Source organism: Nicotiana tabacum, chromosome 20 (assembly GCF_000715075.1).
Source record: "Nicotiana tabacum cultivar K326 chromosome 20, ASM71507v2, whole genome shotgun sequence".
NCBI lineage: Eukaryota > Viridiplantae > Streptophyta > Magnoliopsida > Solanales > Solanaceae > Nicotiana > Nicotiana tabacum.
Genome location: NC_134099.1, coordinates 150,704,592 through 150,719,780, shown reverse-complemented (window position 1 = coordinate 150,719,780; position 15,189 = coordinate 150,704,592). Strand labels below are relative to the sequence as shown.

The window sequence follows — 15,189 nt, the reverse complement described above, 5'->3', positions numbered from 1 at the left end:
AAAAATAAATGCGCAAGTGCTAGAAATAGCTTTGCAGCAACAATCCATAAAAAGGTAAGTCCCCTCCAAGTTTTTTCCCGCATTTACTCATTCCATGAAATAAAAAAGAAGAGAAAGGAAAATGAAATGAAAAAAAAGAGATAAGAAGAAAAAAAATGGTAGCTTAGAATCCCCAATATCTACTTTTACGCTTTTTCAACATAGGGTCTCCACTCCCTAGTTGAGATTTTAGACATAGGGTCTTCATCCCCTAGTCGCATTTTGCCAACATAGGGCTCCAATCCCTAGTTGAGAGTTTTAGACATAGGGCCTCCATTCCCTAGTCACATTTTGCCAACATAGGGCTCTAATCCCTAGTTGAGATTTTTAGACATAGGGCCTCCATTCCCTAGTCGGCTTTTGCCAACATAGGGCTCCAATCCCTAGTTGAGATTTTTAGACATAGGGTCTCCATCCCTTAGTCACCTTTTGCCAACATAAGGCTCCAATCCCTAGTTGAGATTTTTAGACATAGGGCCTACATCCCCTAGTCGCCTTTTGTAGGGCTCCAATCCCTAGTTGAGAGATTTTTAGACATAGGGCATCCATCCCCTAGTCGCCTTTTGCCAACATAGAGCTCCAATCCCTAGTTGAGACTTTTAGACAAAGGGCATCCATTCCCTAGTCGTCTTTTGCCAACATAGGGTCTCCAACCCCTAGTTGTGATTTTTTAGACATAGGGCTCCATCCCCTAGTTGCCTTTTGCCAACATAGGGCTCCAATCCCTAGTCGTCTTTTTGCCAACATAGGGCTCCAATCCCTAGTTGAGAGATTTTTAGACATAGGGTCTCCATCCCCTAGTCACCTTTTTGCCAACATAGGGCTCCAATCCCTAGTTGAGAGATTTTTAGACATAGGGTCTCCATCCCCTAGTCGCATTTTACCAACACAGGGCTCCAATCCCTAGTTGAGATTTTTAGACATAGGGTCTCTATTCCCTAGTCGCCATTTTGCCAACATAGGGCTCATATCCCTAGTTGAGAGATTTTTAGACATAGGGTCTCCATCCCCTAGTCGCCTTTTTGCCAACATAGGGCTCCAATCCCTAGTTGAGAGAATTTTAGACAAAGGGTCTTCATCCCCTAGTCGCATTTTGCCAACATAGGGCTCCAATCCCTAGTTGAGATTTTTAGACATAGGGCCTCCATTCCCTAGTCGCCTTTTTGCCAACATAGGCCTCCAATCCCTAGTTGAGATTTTTAGACATAGGGTCTCCATCCCCTAGTCGCCTTTTGCCAACATAGGGTCTCCAACCCCTAGTTGAGATTTTTTAGACATAGGGTCTCCATCCCCTAGTCGCCTTTTGCCAACATAGGTTCTCCAACCCCTAGTTGAGACTTTTAGACATAGGGTCTCCATTCCCTAGTCGCTTTTTGACAACATAGGGTCTCCAACCCCTAGTTAAGATTTTTATACATACGGTCTCCATTCCCTAGTCGCATTTTGCCAACATAGGGCTCCAATCCCTAGTGTAGATTTTTAGACATAGGGCCTCCATTACCTAGTCTCCTTTTGCCAAACATAGGGCTCAAATACCTAGTTGAGATTTTAGACATAGGGCATCCATTCCCTAGTTGCCTTTTGCCAACATAGGGCTCCAACCCCTAGTTGAGATTTTTAGACATAGGGCCTCCACTCTCTGGTTGTATTTTGCAACACAGGGTCTCCACTCTCTGGTTGAGTTTTTATAGATATAAGACTTCACTCCCTAATCTCTTTCTCTTAAAGACGCACAATCCTTATTTTATCACTTTCAAAAAAATAATAAAAAAAGAAGAAAAAGAAATAATTTAGATTTTAGTTACAAATAACTGACGAAATTTTCCTAGTGAAATCTAGGGCAGAAAATTTCGTTCGTTTGTTTGTTTTGGTGTCTGAGCAGGTTTGACCTCGAGACACAGGGTTCGAGACGATCGAAAGAATGAGTCTCAATCTAGAATAAAGAAAAGAAGAAAAGAGAGCAAAAGAAGGGAACTGAAAGTGTTGAAGTGGAGAAAGATGCAACTGTTCAAGATATGGTCGAAGTCACAAGCTTCGCGTGTCCCGCCTTGATCCAAAGCTGAAGAATGAACCAGCAGTTACAGCTGATGAGCATCAAGATTCAGATCGGAGTCTGCAGCAAGAACCAGCTAAGACTCAAGATCAAGCTTCAAGAGAATTATAGATAGGAATCTTGTAACTCGTAGCTGATAGGCTTAGTTAGTTTTTTCAATTTTGATTTTTGATGTAATAACGGGACCGCGGACCGGAACCTCAACGGAACGGCACCTCGCTCGGCTCTCAACCTCGGTACTCCATCACCTCATTCACTTTTGAACTACACGTGGCCTGATTCCTTTATAGCCAAGGTATGTAGGCAGCTCAGATACCAGGACTCGATCACATTCTCCTCTCTCTTAGCTTTCGGTCTCTCTAAATAAGGGTCGGATCAAAAAACCTGTCTAGTCATTCTTTGTCTGAAAACTCTTCGTGTTTCCAGTCAAAGAAGGGCAGTTGTAGACATGTGATTTTTGACCCTCACCAAGATTTTTCATATTTTAGCATGTAAATATTTAATTTAGGCCTAATATAGTTATTCCAATTAATTTTTACTCTTTTATTCTATTTTATTACAAGAAAAAATAAAAATTACAAAAATTGTTCCATTAATGTTTTGTAGTCATTTTAATCTTGAAAAATACCAAAAATAATTTTATTTTAACGGTCAATCTTATTTTAATAGTTATTTTACTTAAGTAGGATTAATTAATAAATGAGATCACATTTTTAATCTCGTTCGCAGGGAAAGAATAAAACTTGGGCTCGAGCAACCCATTTTTAGGCTTAATTTTGGACCTAGCCCATAATTCTTAGGCCCATACCCCTAACCTAATCCCTACCCCTATATAATAGTACCTAATCCCTAAACACCCATACGCCTAAAACCCATCTTCGGCTGTTTTCTATCAGCTCTAAGGAGACCCCCTCCCCCAAAAACTCCATCTCCTTCCTCATCTACACTCCACATATAGACATGAGAAAAAATCGACCATCCCCTCTCTGAAAACAAAAAACCAAAAATGGTGCATTCCTCCTTCAACAGAGAAAGAGAGGACAAAGGGAAACTTTGAGGATTTTCTGAACTTCCTTTTGATTCTTTCCTTTATTTGGAATTTATTTTTTTAGAAAAAGCATAAACATGTAAAATGATGCTTCTCTCTTTAAGATGTTTGATGTCCGAAATTTTAACAAAAATGCCAAAAAATATTTTAAGTTTCTACTTCTTAGCTGATTTGGGCTTCAAATATGGTGGTTGGTTGAGTTGAGGTTTTGTTCGAAGTTGTTTCGCTTGAGTTCCATCCATTTCAGATTTCGGCTTTAGCTGTTAACTCACTTTGCTCGTGTAATTGCTGAAGGTTTAGTCAATCAAAGCTCTAATTTTTAGACAATTTTGGCTTAACAGCCTCGGTTTGGCTCTTTCTGTTGCTTTGCTTGTTTGAGAAGGGGATCTGGTTATTGATCCAAGAAGAAGGATGATTTATATAATGAGATCGAAAACAGATAAGTTTCAAAATAAAAAGAAGGCTTTGGTACTGCTGATTTGCTGAGCGTTCTTCTTCTTCGCTTTGCTTTTATTCGGAGTTGTTTTCTCTGTCTCATCTCGCATTTGAGTTACTGCTGAATCTGTTGTTCCTCTGCATAACCAAGCTCCAAATCATTGATTTTACCTTCTCCTTTCTTCCAAAGGCATTTTCATAGTTAGGTATGTTTGTTTTTCCTAAACCGTATTTTATTTTGTTATGACTATTTTAAAGTAAAAGCAATGCTTTATGAGATATTACTGCCATGATTTACTATTTCAATTTACTCTCATAATGGCTAGAGTTTTAGTTATTGAAATGTGATTGAATTCATTCTTCATGAAATATGTGATTCAAGTTTTTTTGGTGAATATATTTAAAACTGAAGCATGCTCGATTGTTTAGTTGTCGAATCACTCAATCTGCCTAACCACGAAGAGGAATGACTGTTGGGTTCTTCAAAATTTGTCTATGATGAAATCATGTGTTGTAATGTTGGCAGACTTGGAATGAGGAGGGTATAGAGTTGATATTGACTATTATTGTAAAAATGGCTATCTTCATGAATTGCTTAGATGTGATTAGTCTAGCGTTAATTTGTAAATTGTTTCAAATGGTTTCTCAAGTCAGTACTAATGCCCTTCCACAATAACCACTTGATACAGTTATGACTCTATTTTCCATAATCTGTGGCTTTTGCAATAATCTCGAATTAGTTTTAGGAAAATTAAGAGCATCCGTAGTTTGCTTTAAGTTAAGTGCAATCTTTTAAAATAATTTGAGGTGTGCCATGCCAAATAAAATCCCTAAGTCCATGGCCCTCGTAAAACTAGCTAGCTTTTATAGAATAATGAGATGTGCCATTCTTAAATTTTCCATGGCCCTCGCAAACCTTATCAGTGCGTAGTTGCTTTAGGCGCGTTATTTAAATTAATTTCCTTAAACTCGGGTGTGAATTTCATGTGACCCAATTCCAATTCTCAACAACGTTAAATAAAATGTGTCGTGGATCGCAGGTGCATTTCATGTGGTGTGGTTCAAGGCATGTTTTAAATAATGTTGAACTTTCCTAAAAGCATTTCAGAAATAATTAAAAGCGGTTTAATAAGCTAAAAATACACCATAGGCTAAAACATGTAATAAATCAGATAATAGACCAACTTTAATAGTTTAAGAAACCGTGTTAGAACCACGGAATCCGGGAATGCCTAACACCTTCTTCCAGGTTAACAGAATTCCTTACATAGAATTTCTGGTTCACAGACTTCAAAAGGAAAGTCGAATTTCCTCGATTTAGGATTTAAAATAAACCGGTGACTTGGAACACCAATTAAAATATTCCAAGTGGCGACTCTGAAATAAATAAAATAATCCCATTTCGAATAATGTCACATTAATTGGAAAACTCCCTTATATACCCTCGGGTGTGTAAAAAGGAGGTGTGGCATGGTGTTGCTTCGGGTGTCGCCTATTAAGGGCGTGAAGAGATTTGGAAAGAAGGCAAGCTAAGGCCTAGATTCATTGGTCCTTTTGAGATTCTTGATCGAGTGGGAGAGGTGGCTTACTGACTTGCGTTGCCGCCGAGTTTATCAGTCGTGCATCCAATGTTTCATGCGTCTATTCTTCGGAAGTATCACGGCGATCCATCCCACGTGTTAGACTTCAGCACTGTTCAGTTGGATAAAGACCTGTCCTATGAGGAGGAGCCAGTAGCTATTCTAGACCGGCAGGTTCGTCAGTTGAGATCGAAAAGTTTTCCTTCTGTTCGTGTTCAGTAGAGAGGTCATCCTGTTGAGGCAGCGACCTGGGATTCTGAGTCCGATATGCGGAGCTGATATCCTCATCTTTTCTTCGACTCAGGTACTTTTCTTATATCCGTTTGAGGATGAACAATTGTTTTAGAGGTGGAAAATGTTCCAAGGCCTTAAACCCACTTTTTATCTCACCTTGATTTATGTGCACGGTCCGGACGCATTTTCAGAAAGCTTTTATGCGAAAACTAAGTGAAATAAGGAAATTGGCTTTTAAAATTGAATAATATTTACTTGGGCCAACATTCTTGGTAAACGAACTTGGACCCGTGATCCGACGATCTCGTAGCGTCCGTAGTAAAATTTGGGACTTGGGCATATGCCCGGAATTGAATTCCGAGATCCCAAGCCTGAGAAATAAATTTTTAAAGAAATTTGTTTTTTGGAAAATATAAAGGTTTTAGAAGTGAATTGATGCATTTTCTTGATGGTATCAGGCCCGTATCTTGGTTCCGGAGCCCGGTACAAGTTTGAAATAATAATTAAGTTGAATCTGTGAAGTTTGGTAAGAATCGGAGTCTGTTTAGTATAAATCGGACCTTTATTAGAAAAATTAAAAATTTTGATGTTCTTGAGTGATTTCATGAATTTGAGGTTTAATTCATAGATATTGATGTTATTTTGATTATTTGATCGCACGAGCAAGTCCTTATGATATTTTTTGACATGCGTGCATGTTTGGTTTGAAGAACCGAGGGCTCGAGAGAGTTTTGGATAGGTCGCGCAGTGAAATTTGACTTAGGAAACTGTTGTGGTGTTGCAGGTCTGCAGGCTTCGCAAATACGAGCTCGCATTTGCAAAGAAACATCGCAATTGTGATGATTGGCTGGGCCTGGGAACCTTCGCATTTGCGAGGCTTATGTCGCAAATGTGACCTTAGCAGGCACCGCAATTGCGAACAATTGTTCGCATTTGCGAAGAAAGCAGAGGCAGGCCTTCCTTTGCAATTGCAAAGCTTTGGCCGCAATTGCGAGTTCGGATTTGCGAATCGGACATCGCAAATGTGATATCTGCGCCTGTGCAAATTTTAACTTAGCCGAAAATTCTTCATTTTCCAAACTCCCTCAAACTCTAAGCTCTCTTGGGCAATTTTCTAAAGAAAAGTTCTTCTCCAAATCAATTGTAAGCCAATTCTAACTCATTTTCTTTAATCTATAACATCTTTTCACATGATTTCAACTCAAAATCAAGGGTTTTCATGGGGGAAATTGGATGTTTTAGGTAGAACTTAGGATTTTAAAATTTTGGGGATTTGGACCTCGATTTGGGGTCCGATTTCAAAACAATTTATATATTTGAGTTCGTGGGGGAATGGGTAATCGGGTATTGGTTCGAACCTCGGGTTTTGACCATGTGGGCCCCAGGTCAATTTTTGACTTTTGGGGGAAATCTTTAGAAAACTTATTGTCATGAATTAGAATTAATTCATTTAGCATTTATTGATATCGTTAAGTAAATTGTGGCTAGATACAAACGAATTGGTGGTGGAAACCAGAGGTAAAGCGATAGTTGAGGCTTGAATTGTGTTCGTGGAATTGAGGTAAGTGTTTGGTCTAACCTTAGCTTGAGGGATTAGGAGTTATGTCTTATTTGCTATGTGTTAATTGTTGAGTACGACGTATAGGCATGGTGACGAGTATCTATACGTTGGTGTCAAGCATGCCCGTGAGTCTTATACTATGATTTATGTGACTCCATTTCGTATTGTTCATACTTTATATGATGATTTCTATTGTTGAACAAGGCTTGTAGAAGTATTGTTGGTAATTGAACATTATAGAGCGTTGGCTCAAGTTGAGAATTGAGTCGTGAAGTAAATGTGGAAAAGAGAAGAGGTTTATGATATTGTCGAACTTGTCGAGATGTTATTGCTTTTGATATTATCTCCCTTGCCGGGAAGTTATTACTCATGATATTATTTCCCTTGCCGGGATATCGTTGTTATGCTATTGTTCCCTTGTCGGGATTTTATTGTGATATTATTGATTCCCTTTCCCAAATTGCTTTGTGATTGTTGCTTGGGTGAGGAAGAGTGTAAAGCAAGAAGGGTGGTGTCGTGCATGATTTTGAGAGTGTTAATGCACGAAGGGTCATGTCGTGCCAATATTGTGAGGTAAAAGCCTGAAGAGTGATGTTGTGCCGCATGATATGCAACAATATCCTTCTTCATATTCGATGTGGCTCGATGTTTGAATTGTCAGCAGGTAAAATACGAACATCAGAGACCTAGTGGTTTGTTTCAGAAGATCGAGATTCCTAAGTATAAGTGGGAGCGGATCACCATGGATTTCATTTTTAGACTCCCACAGACTCGGAAGAAGTTCGACGTAGTATGGGTTATTGTTGATAGGCTGACCAAGTTAGGGCATTTCATTCCGGTGGAAGTCTCTTATTCTTCTGAGTGGTTGGTAGAGATCTATATCTGGGAGATTGTTCATCTTCATGGTGTGCCTGTGTCTATCATTTCTGACCGAGGTACGCAGTTAGCCTCACATTTCAAGAGGGTTGTTCAGCGAGAGTTGGGCACATGGGTCAAGTTGAGCACAACATGTCTTCCTCAGACAGACGGGCAGTCCGATTGTACTATTCAGATTTTGGAGGATATGCCCCGAGCTTGTGTTATGGACTTTGGAGGTTCGTGGGATCAGTTCTTGCCTTTAGCAGAGTTTTCCTACAACAACAGCTATTAGCCGAACATCTAGATGGCTCCCTATGAGACTTTATATGGTAGGCGGTGTTGGTCGCCGGTTGGATGGTTTGAGCCGGGAGAGGCTCGGTTGTTGGGTTCGGATCTAGTACATGATGCCTTGGACAAGGTCGAGATCATTTAGGATAGGATTTGTACAGCTTAGTCCGGGCAAAATTGATATGCCGACCATAAGGTTTATGATGTGGCATTCATGGTTTGCGAGCGGGTTTTGCTTCGGGTGTCACATATGAAGGGCGTGATGAGATTTGGAAAGAAGGGCAAGCTAAGCCCTAGATTCAATGGTCCTTTTGAGATTATTGATCGAGTGGGAGAGGTGGCTTACAGACTTGCGTTGCTCCCGAGTTTATCAGTCATGCATCTAGTGTTTCATATGTCTATGTTTCGGAAGTCTCACGGCGATCCATCTCACGTGTTAGACTTCAGCACTGTCCAGTTGGACAAAGACTTATCCTATGAGGAGGAGCCGGTAGCTATTCTAGACCGGCAATTTCGTCGGTTGAGATCGAAGAGTTTTCCTTCTGTTCGTATTTAGTGGAGAGGTCAGCCTATTGAGGTAGCGACCTAGGAGTCCGAGTCCGATATGCGGAGCCTATATCCTAATCTTTTCTCCGACTCAGGTACTTTTCTTATGTCCGTTTGAGGACGAACGGTTGTTTTAGAGGTGGAGAATGTAATGACCCAAAAGGTCATTACTTGTTTTGAAAGTAAATTCAGTGTTCCGAGGCCTTAAAATCCTCTTTTTGTCTCTCCTCGATTTGTGTATGCAGTCCGGGCGCGTTCTAGAAAGCTTTTATGTGAAAACTAAATAATATTAAGAAATTGGCTTTGAAAATTGAATAAAGTTGACTTGGGTCAACATTCTTGGTTAATAGACACGGACCCGTGATTCGACGGTCTCGTAGGGTCCGTAGTAAAATTTGGGACTTGGGCATATGCCCGAAATCGAATTCTGAGGTCCTAAGCCCGGGAAATTTTTTTAGAGAAAATTGTTTTTTGGAAAATATAAAGGTTGTATAAGTGAATTGATGCATTTTTCTTGATGGTATTGGACCCGTATCTTGGTTCCGGGGCCCGGTACAAGTTTGAAATAATAATTAAGTTGAATCTGTGAAGTTGTCGGAGTCCGTTTAATATAAATCAGACCTTTATTTGAAATATAAGAAATTTTGATGTTCTTGAGTGATTTCATGAATTTGAGGTTTAATTCATAGATATTGATGTTATTTTGATGATTTGATCGTACAAGCAAGTCCGTATGATGTTTTTGGACTTGTGTGCATATTTGGTTTGAAGCCCCAAGGGCTCGGGAGAGTTTTGGATAGGCCGTGAAGTAAAATTTGACTTAGGAAAACTGTTGTGGTGTTGCAGGTTTGCAGGCTTCGCAATTGCGAAGATTGGCTTGCATTTGTGAAGAAACATCGCAATTGCAATGATGGGCTGGGGCAGGGAACCTTCGCATTTGCGAGGCTTATGTCGCAAATGCGACCTTAGCAAGCACCGCAATTGCGAATAATTGTTCGCATTTGCGAAGAAAGCAGAGGCAGGCCTTCCTTCGCAATTGCGAAGCTTTGGCCGCAATTGCGAGTTCGCATTTGCGAACAAGACATCGCAAATGCGATATCTGCACCTGTGCAAATTATAACTTAGCCGAAAATTCTTCATATTTCAAACTCCCTCAAACCCTAAGCTCTCTTGGGCGATTTTCTAAAGAAACGTTCTTCTCCAAATCGATTGTAAGCCAATTCTAACTCATTTTCTTTAATCTATAACATCTTTTCACATGATTTCAACTCAAAATCAAAGGTTTTCATGGGGGAAATTGGGTGTTTTGGGTAGAACTTAGGATTTTCAAATTTTGGAGATTTGGACATCGATTTGGGGTCCGATTTCAAAAAAAATTATATTTGAGTTCGTGGGGGAATGGGTAATCAGGTTTTGGTTTGAACCTCGGGTTTTGACCATGGTGGCCCGATGTCAATTTTTGACTTTTTGGGGAAATCTTTAGAAAACTTATTGTCATGCATTCGAATTAATTCATTTAGCATTTATTGATATCGTTAAGTAAATTGTGGATAGATACAAGCGAATTGGTGGTGGAAACAAGAGGTAAAGCGATAGTTGAGGCTTGAATTATGTTCGTGGCATTGAGGTAAATGTTTGGTCTAACCTTAGCTTGTGGGATTAGGAGTTGTGTCTTATTTGCTATGTATTAATTATTGAGTACGACGTATAGGCATGGTGACGAGTATCTATACGTTGGTGTCAAGCATGACCATAAGTCTTATACTATGATTTATGTGACTCCATTTCGTATTGTTCATGCGTTATATGATGATTTCTATTGTTGAACAAGGCTTGTGGAAATATTGTTGGTAATTGAACATTGTAGAGTGTTGGCTCAAGTTGAGAATTGGGTTTTGAAGTAAATGTGGAAAAGAGAAGAGGTTTAAGATATTGTCGACCTTGTCGGGATGTTATTGCTTTTGATATTATCTCCCTTGCCGGGATGTTATTACTCATGATATTGTTTCCCTTGCCGGGGTATCGTTGTTATGCTATTGTTCCCTTGTCGGAATTTTATTGTGATATTATTGATTCTCTTGCCCAAATTGCTTTGTGATTGTTTCTTGGGTGAGGAAGAGTGTAAAGCACGAAGGGTGATGTCGTGCATGATTTTGAGAGTATTATTGCATGAAGGGTCATGTCGTGCCAATATTGTGAGGTAAAAGCACGAAGAGTGATGATGTGCCGCACGATATGCAACAATATCCTTCTTCATACTCGATGTGGCTCGATGTTTGAATTGTCAGCAGGTAAAGTATGAGCATCAGAGACCTAATGGTTTGTTTCAGAAAATCGAGATTCCTGAGTGGAAGTGGGAGCGGATCACCATGGATTTCATTTTTGGACTCCCACAGAATCGGAGGAAGTTCGACGCAGTGTGGGTTATTGTTGATAGGCTTACCAAGTCAGGGCATTTCATTTCGGTGGCAGTTTCCTATTCTTCTGAGCGGTTGGCAGAGATCTATATCCGGGAGATTGTTCATCTTCATGGTGTGCCCGTGTCTATCATTTCTGACCGAGGTACGCAGTTTACCTCACGTTTCTAGAGGGCAGTTCAGCGAGAGTTGGGCACACGGGTCAAGTTGAGCACAACATGTTATCCTCAGACGGACAGACAATCCGAGCATACTATTCAGATTTTGGAGGATATGCTCCGAACTTATGTTATGGACTTTGGAGGTTCGTGGGATCAATTCTTGCCTTTAGTAGAGTTTACCTACAACAACAGCTACCAGTCGAACATCTAGATGGCTCCCTATGAGGCTTTATATAGTAGGCGGTGTCAGTCGCCAGTTGGATGGTTTGAGTCAGGAGAGGCTCGGTTGTTGGGTACGGATCTAGTACAGGATGCCTTGGACAAGGTCAATCATTCAAGATAGGATTCGTACAGCTTAGTCCAGGCAAAATTGTTATGTCGACCGTAAGGTTTGTGATGTGTCATTCATGGTTGGCGAGCGGGTAATGCTTCGGGTGTCACCTATGAAGGGCGTGATGAGATTTGGAAAGAAGGAAAAGCTAATCCCTAGATTCAATGGTCCTTTTAAGATTCTTGATTGAGTGGGGGAGGTGGCTTACAGGCTCGCGTTGATGCCGAGTTTATCAGTCATACATCCAGTGTTTCATATGTCTATGCTCCAGAAGTATCACGGCGATCCATCCCACGTGTTAGACTTCAGCACTGTCCCGTTGGACAAAGACTTGTCCTATGATGAGGAGCCTGTAGCTATTTTAGACCGGCAATTTTGTCGGTTGAGATCGAAGAGTTTTCCTTCTGTTCGTATTCAGTGGAGAGGTCAGCCTATTGAGGCAGCGACCTGGGAGTCCGAGTCTGATATATAGAGCTGATATCCTCATCTTTTCTCCGACTCAAGTACTTTTCATATGTCCGTTTAAGGACAAACGGTTGTTTTAGAGGTGGAGAATGTAATGACCCAAAAGGTCATCACTTGTTTTGAAAGTAAATTCAGTGTTCTGAGGCCTTAAAACCCTCTTTTTGTCTCACCTCGATTTGTGTGCACAGTCCGGGCACGTTTCCAGAAAGTTTTTATGTGAAAACTAAGTAAAATAAGGAAATTGACTTTTAAAATTAAATAAAGTTGACTTGGGTCAACATTCTTGGTTAATAGACCCGGACCCATGATCCGACGGTCTCGTAGGGTCCGTAGTAAAATTTAGGATTTGGGCATATGCCCGAAATCAAATTCCGAGGTCCCAAGCCCGAGAAATGAATTTTTAAAGAAAATTATTTTATGGAAAATATAAAGGTTGTAGAAGTGAATTGATGCATTTTTCTTGATGGTATCGGACCCGTATCTTGGTTCTGTGGCCCGGTACAAGTTTAAAATAATAATTAAGTTGAATCTGTGAAGTTTGGTAAGAATCGGAGTCCGTTTAGTATAAATCGGACCTTTATTTGAAAAATAAGAAATTTTGATGTTCTTGAGTGATTTCATGAATTTGAGGTTTAATTCATAGATATTGATGTTATTTTGATGATTTGATTGCACAAGCAAGTCCGTATGATGTTTTTCGACTTGCATGCATGTTTGGTTTGAAGCCCCGAGGGCTCGGGAGAGTTTTGGATAGGCCGCAAAGTGAAATTTGACTTAGAAAAACTGTTGTGGTGTTGTAGGTCTGCAGGCTTCGCAATCGCGAAGACTGGCTCGCAAATGCGAGCTCGCATTTGCGAAAAAACATCGCAATTGCGATGATGGGCTGGGGCAGGGAACCTTCGCATTTGCGAGGCTTATGTCGCAAATGCGACCTTAGCAGGCACCACAATTGCGAACAATTGTTCGCATTTGCGAAGAAAGCAGAGGCTGGCCTTCCTTCGCAATTACGAAGCTTTGGCCGCAATTGCGAGTTCGCATTTGCGAACTGGATATCGCAATTGCGATATCTGCGCCTGTGCCAATTATAACTTAGCCGAAAATTCTTTATTTTTCAAACTCCCTCAAACCCTAAGCTCTCTTGGGCGATTTTCTAAAGAAAAGTTCTTCTCCAAATCGACTGTAAGCCAATTCTAACTCATTTTCTTTAATCTATGTCATCTTTTCACATGATTTCAACTCAAAATCAAGGGTTTTCATGGGGGAAATTGGGTGTTTTGGGTAGAACTTAGGATTTTCAAATTTTGGGAATTTGGACCTCGATTTGGGGTCCGATTTCATAACAAATTATATATTTGAGTTCGTGGGGGAATGGGTAATCAGGTTTTGGTTCGAACCTCGGGTTTTGACCATGTGGGCTCGAGGTCAATTTTTGACTTTTTGGGGAAATTTTTAGAAATCTTATTGTCATGCATTAGAATTAATTCATTTAGCATTTATTGATATCGTTAAGTAAATTATGGATAGATACAAGCGAATTGGTGGTGGAAACAAGAGGTAAAGCGATAGTTGAGGCTTGAATTATGTTCGTGGCATTGAGGTAAATGTTTGGTCTAACCTTAGCTTGAGGGATTAGGAGTTGTGACTTATTTTCTATGTGTTAATTGTTGAGTACGACGTATATGCATGGTGACGAGTATCTATATGTTGGTGTCAAGCATGCACATAAGTCTTATACTATGATTTATGTGACTCCATTTCGTATTGTTCATTCTTTATATGATGATTTCTATTGTTAAACAAGGTCTGTGGAAGTATTGTTAGTAATTGAACATTGTAGAGCATTGGCTCAAGTTGAGAATTGAGTTGTGAAATAAATGTGGAAAAGAGAAGATGCTTATGATATTGTCTCCCTTGCCGGGATGTTATTGCTTTTGATATTATCTCCCTTGCCGGGATGTTATTACTCATGATATTATTTCTTTTGCGAGGATATCATTGTTATGCTATTGTTCCCTTGCCGGGATTTTATTTTGATATTATTGATTCCCTTGCCCAAATTAATTTGTGATTGTTGCTTGGGTGAGGAAGAGTGTAAAGCACGAAGGGTGATGTCGTGCATGATTTTGAGAGTGTTAATGCACGAAGGGTCATTTCGTGCCAATATTGTGATGTAAAAGCACGAAGGGTGATGTCGTGCCGCACAATGTACAATGTCGTGCCATAATAGGAGTGATAATTCACGAAGGATAATTCCGTGCCATGATTATGTGAGGTAAAAGCACGAAGGGTGATGTCGTGCCGATTATATTGATTCTTATGGTGAGTACGAGAGTAAAAGCACGAAGGGTGATGTCGTGCACTTGTCTTTGATTTCCGATTCTTGCTGATAGTTGAATTATGGTGTTCTTTACATTTATCTGTTGGTTTTTTGTTGTTACTTGTTGTTCCCCGTAGCATGTTCCCCCCTCCTATCTTTAACTGTAAATTTTTGCCTTTATTTCCCGCTTTATATGATTTAACTACACAAGTTTATTTAGTAGTCTTATCCTAGCCTTGTCATTACTTTGCCGAGGTTAGGCTAGGTACTTACCAGCACATGGGGTCGGTTGTGCTAATACTACACTCTGCACTGTGTGCAGATCCCAGTGCTGTAGCTTTTGGACCCCAGTGAGGTTGCTGCCTTCTGTCCATCAGGCGACCCGAGGTAGTCCTGCAGGCGTCCGCAGGCCTTGGCGTCTCCTTCTATCTTTCCATACTGTTTCTTTTATGTATTTCAGAAACAACTTTGTATTTATCTTTCGGGCCCCTATTTGTAGTATTCCTAGACAGTCTATGAGATTGTGACACCAGTTTCAGGTACCTTATGTATATGAAATTGTATCAGTATTATTTTAAGTTGTTACATATAATTCTTCCGCTTTATTGTTTCCGCTGTGTATATAATGTTATTTCACAACTATTAATGGGTTAAAAAATGGAAAGGTGAAATAATTTGAATAATCGGCTTGCCTAGCTTTCACTAGTAGGCGTCACCACGACTCACGAGGGTAGGAAAATTCGGGTCGTGACAAGATGGTTGATGATAAGCCAATCATGGAACAGGTTCACAAGTATGAGAACTTGACTGCTAATGTTTTGAACGAGGGCATGGAGATGTGTGAGATTCTTCAAGA

General features: G+C 40.2%; 1 long non-coding RNA gene across 1 annotated transcript; it reads left to right on the top strand.

Moving 5' to 3' along the window:
• The first annotated feature begins 2,823 nt into the window (after positions 1 to 2,823).
• LOC142174911 (uncharacterized) lies at positions 2,824 to 14,911 on the top strand. Its single transcript, XR_012703995.1, has 2 exons — positions 2,824 to 5,459; positions 14,656 to 14,911. It is a non-coding gene; the product is annotated as an uncharacterized LOC142174911 (long non-coding RNA).
• The last annotated feature ends 278 nt before the right edge of the window (positions 14,912 to 15,189 follow it).